Genomic DNA, 5,698 nt, shown 5'->3' on the forward strand with positions numbered 1-5,698 from the left:
CAGATAACAACCACATAGGTATAGTGTAACAACTGATGGAGAGAGAGCAGAAAAAATTCTCATGGCTGATCACTGAAGAATAAGGATCATCTCAATTCACCCCAGTTATGTAAAAGCTTGGTATTGAAATGAAAAGCTTGGCATTGGTGGTGAAAGGAGAGAGAGACAAATCCATATCCAAGGGACCATTCTATGGAAGTGCCTATGAATCTTATGTTTCCTGTAAAATCCCCTCTTTCTATTGATTCAGAGACAGTTGCAGCCTTCTCTGAAGCAGGATATCTCTAAAATGGTACCTGTGCTTATTCTGGCTGGGATGGAGTTAACTTTCTTCATAGCAGTCCTGATGGTGCTGTGCTTTGTGTTTGTGTCTAAAACAGTGTTCATAGCACACTAATGTTTAATTTATTGCTGGACAGTGCCTGCACAGTATCAAAGATTTCTCTTTTTTCCACTCTGTCCCTACTTCCTGGAGCAAACAGGTAAGAGGTGAGCAAGCAACTGGGAGGGGACACAGTCATGACAGCTGACCTGAACTGGCTAAAGGGATGCTGCATGCCATATAGTGGAATGCCCAGCAATAAAATCAGGGATAGAGAAAGAACAAGGAACTTTTTGGCTTCCAAAGTGTTCAGTGGTTGGAGACTGCTTGTTCTGCTTGTGGTTTTGCTTTTCTTCTTCCTTCACCAATTAAAGAAGTCTTCTCACTTTTACTTTTCCTCTTCTGTCCCCTATCCTGCTGGGGGGGCAAGGGTGAGTAAGCAGCTGTGTGGGAGCTTGGCTGCTGGACAGGATCAATCCACCACAATAGCAATTATCATATGTTCCTAAATGAACTGTCTGCACATATGAAGGGTGAACCAAGACAAATGTAAGTCTTGTAAAATGAGAATAAAATAGCACCAAAAAGGATACTTTTGAGTAAATCATAGAGAAACGGGGGCTGGATTACCTTTATTGAGGGGAGATTTCTGCAGAGCACCTCAATAATATTTTTTGGATTCTAACAATCTGTCTCAGATGATGGTTTGCCTATCCATCCCACATGCATAAAACAGAATCCTGTGCAAAGTTATATCTATGAAGCAGTATTTAATGTGCTCCTGAACAATCCATCTGAGTCCTGTGCCTGTGGCAATATCACAGGAAATGCCAACACACAGCACATAAAATGTCAGCTCTCCACAAAGCAAGAAAAGAAATGCTATTCCTTTATGCTACAATATGATGCCTCATGCAGTTTTCTTCTAGGTTTATATTTGGTTTCCTGAAGTTTTTGAAGCAGGAGCATACACTAACCTGCTCCATAGGGCTATGATACTTAATGGGATCAGTGTAGTGAGGGAGACTGATATCTCGGCCTTTATCTGCTATGTGGCCACAAGTAAACCACCCCCTCTCTGTACTTTGTTTTCCTTCACCTACCTGGATTGTTTATTTGAACGTAATCCCCTTAGAGAGAAACTGTCTCGGGCTTTTTAGGCACAATTGCAGCGATGGCAGTCCTCTGATGTATTAGGAAGTGCATGGTGGACCCATGGCTAGAGGAATCTGACTGGATATACTGTTGGGTTCCATGGCAAATCACCAAAGTTTGCCTCCACAGATGCTCCTGGTTTTACTTTCTGCTACAGTATCAGATTAGGATTACCTTCACACCATTCACAGTCTTGTTACTACTGAATTTTTTACAGACCCTCTAAGCCTCAGGAAAGGCAAGCTAGCTACTATGGGCCTGCTAAGGCAGCTCTCAGTCCCATCAGGTGTACTGCACTTTTGTAGCCAGTAATAGGGATGACTGTCAAGCACACTTTCCATTTCTGCAGTGGGAGCTTCTGCAAAGTCTGGAGACAAACAGGGGAGAGGGTCTAGGGACTGGCAAGCTGCTCTTAGCAGAAGTCTCTTAAATAAAGTTTAAAAATAACTTCTGTTGATTTCAGAGCAAAAGTCCTGAGAGAAGAGGGAGGAGGAAGAGGAGGATTCCAGCTCAGGGAGCAGCCAAGCAAAGCAGCGTGTCCCTGGCACAGGAGGAGTGGAGGACATGCCTTCTGCAGGGATTATGCAGAGCTGCTGGAAGTGAAGCCTGAAAACCGGCAGAACGGAAGCTTGGAAACTGAGCCCTGGGCTGAAGCGGGTAATTTACCTTATTTGAAATAAAAACAGCTTAAGTTGAAGCCAGCCGGAAATTCAGCTGACTTGAAGCTGCAAGCAAAATTAGCATAACACTCTGCAGGTTGAAACATGGGGGAAGCAGACTGAGGGATTGAGCCTTGACGTCTGGCTGTGTAAGGAAGCTGCCTCTGCTTCTGCAGTGCTATTCAAAATTATCCCTTAAAGCTAAAATCATTGCAAGACCAAGCTAGAAGACCATAATAGTGCCTGTTGGCCTTAACTGCAACAAGCAAAAAAAGACAACTGCAGCAGAATCATCATTAAAAGGAATAAGACTATGACTAGCCCCCTCCAGATTGGCAGAGCATGGTAAGTACAACTGACAGACTGAAACATCTCGGCCAGGAGTCTGTCAGTGTAAATCAGTGTAGCTATGCCACTGACTTCCACAGTGAAGCTGGGCCAGCTCATTCCATTAAGAATCCAGAACTTGAATGCAAGTAGGTATAGCCTGTGTCTTGCAAAGTGCACTTTGCTGGACAGGGGCTGGGGGAGGAGGGGGTCACAATTCACCCACTGAAAGACCCAAGGCAGCTTTCATAACTTAGCTCCAGCAATCTAATCCTAGAAGCCTTCTAATCTTAGTGGTTGCCAGACAGGCTAACTCAGCCATGCGAGCTAATGTATCCTGCTACTGCTGTTAGGCTTATTCCGGTCCCCAAGCTAATTCCTGTAGAGCTAGCTTGTAGAGTTAGCCTGTATAATTCAACACTACACTGCACTGGCAAACCCTTTAGGAGTGTGGCTGTGTATGTGTGCAAACAAGAGGGTACAATTAAGTGATGCTGTACTCCCAGACTTGTGTATATCTGGGAATTTTATTTGCCCATGTACTGACAACCAAAGATCCAGTTATTTTCCTGATGTTTGCAAACCAGTTCCCATGTCAGTAAGTATCTTCATTTGAATGACATAGTGATTAATGTAGTCAGCTATAACAGGGTGCCAATGCTTCTGCTTCTGTTTCCCTTGAACTTACACTAGCAGCAACAATGGTAACCTCTTCTTATTTGAAAACAGTGCTTTCTCAAATATGGAGATTTTGCAGCACTGTGCCCAGATGCAAAGCAATGTCATTGCGTGCAGAGTAAGATAGTGTTGTGTCTGAACATCATCGTATTCTCACTGCAAGGTAATATTTTTGCTAGACCGGGAGTGAATTTTCTGGACTACAAATACCATACGAGTCCTACTGAAAGGATTCCTTCAAAGGGGATCCACAATATGTATTTTCATACAGAACATGCAGAGTCACTGTGTCATTAGAGTGCCATTTACCACTATTTTACTGAGTTCGTCTGAGTTTTGCTACAATATCTCAGTATCTCAGGACCTCTGCTGCCTTTAAAGGAACAAGCAGCTGGGTGGAACATGTGATCAGAGAGTTCACCAGTGTTTGCAGTGAAGCATAAACATGAATGAGCCTAGACATGCTTGGAAGCCCAAGAAAGTATTAATAAAACTTGCTCAGTGTTTTTAATGAAGGTGTTTGGAGCAGTAAGATCCCAGAAGTCGTTTCCAGCTTGAGGAATATGCACACATATAGCGGAGGACACAGCAAATGCACATTTTCTAAAGGAGACATTTCTATGTAATTATCTTCTGCCTATAAAAAAACAGGTCTTAGCTGAAATTTTGAGATGAACCAACTTCTGTATATCATGAATTCCACACACATAAAAGGAGTAAAAAATACACAGTGGGCTTTTTTAAAAATCTGTTTTTCCAGAAAGAAATACTGTTTCAGACATAAAAGTTTTCCAGGCTTGCCCTGGGCACTCCTTGAAATATGCTGTATGGACAATACACACTCAAACCTCTGGCTGTCTCTAGGAGATATTCATCCTGTCTCTCCTTGGCAAGCTGGGTTTCCTGTCCAGCCCCACAGGATTTATTGGCTCATTGTGGTGGAAAAAAATTGGAGGCTAGTGACCAACCATATATGGGTATGGAAAAACCAAGATGAGCTAGAAGGGGAAAAAAAGAAATAAGTGGTTATAATTACAAGTCAATTAAATATAAATCATTATAAGGACAAGAGGAAAGGAGAAGCATGCGGAAACACCACAACAATACAGGTGTTTTCTGACTTTCTCCCTCCACCCCTGTGTATTAGCAGGGCTGAGGAGCAGGGCCCATACTGGCACTGTGAACCATCTTCACATCACCTGGGTGGGATTTCCAGCCATTGACAAGCTCAAAGTAGATTAACAATGCAGCAGCACCATTAAAGAAAGCAGTGGGAGGAGGCTGAGAGGCTGAGATCTTTTGGCCAGGTTGGGTTTTGCTTCCATTATTGCCTAGTAACATATAACTCTTTATGAGGGCATTAAATTGCTCTTTACTAATGTTTTTCTCATTCAAAGGTCAGCAAAGCCACAGTGAAAGTTAAAGAGGAGGAGTGCATAACTCAGTGGGGCTGCTGAAAGCAACCAGCCATTTTTGGCAAAGAGGGACTTAATCTGCTATCTCATAAGGGACAAGCTGTGCCAGTTGTCGCCACCATAGGCTGTGAGCACATGTGGGAGAGGGTGGCAGTAGGGGGTCTGCTTTTGCCACTGTGCAGATTTACCCAGCTCATAAAAGGCTGGAAAAAGCCACAAGCTCTTCTTTATTCAAAATGGAGTACAGGCCCAAAAAAATGACAGGCCAGAGTCAAAGCAAAGCAGGCCAAGGTAACTGAGTCCCATCAGGAGTGGAAAATGGCCTTGACTCAATCAAAAAAGTCAAAAACCCAAAGAGTGCTTTTTTCAGAGGTACTGTTCCAGTTCTGACTCAAAGGCACAAGCAGCACAAAGCAGCGTGACTCCACAGATAGTTCATACCAAATCAGCTGCTGGCCAGTGTGTTAAAAAAACCCCTTAAATTGTCAGTTAGTCTGTGCTTCATTATTTGCTTCTTACCCATTTCTACTGAATCTATACCAGCTCTGATAGGCGACAGTGCCATTGAGAATCTGCTGATTCAAATCCCTCCCTCCTCAGCAGAAAGCCAGTGGGAGGAAGGAAGAAAGAAACCCAACTCGACATTCTATTTTTCCCCCTTCAAATAAACCCTAAATTGCTTCTTTAATGCACTCGAGGTTTTGAGCAGGGTAGGAAGCTCTGATACAGAATGGGACTACAATTTTGTTAAAGACAAGCTCTGCAGCAAGCCTGTGAACTCCAATAAATTTGTAACTCTGTTCCCAGTCAGAAACAGAACAATAGCCTCTCCTGTTTAATTGTGGATTGCAGCAAGTGGTTTCGTGCTCAAACCCTCTTGTAATGTAGTCCTCTCCTTTTAATCATCAAAGGTGATCTCTGCCAAAGCAGCTGACAGTTGCATTTGATCAAGTGTAATACGAACAGTCAGATCTTCCAGGATCCTTGTAGTTACCCATTTTCCATGTGTAATTCCAGTCTATTTCATACAAGTTTAATATGACAACTGTATTACAAAATTAGAGGAAGGATTTGGGGTGAGATGACTCACTGATTTTTTTTTCTTTTTTATTAGAAAATATGATCTCAGAAACAAAAGCTAT

Source organism: Agelaius phoeniceus, chromosome 3 (assembly GCF_051311805.1).
Source record: "Agelaius phoeniceus isolate bAgePho1 chromosome 3, bAgePho1.hap1, whole genome shotgun sequence".
In the NCBI taxonomy this organism is placed as follows: Eukaryota; Metazoa; Chordata; class Aves; order Passeriformes; family Icteridae; genus Agelaius; species Agelaius phoeniceus.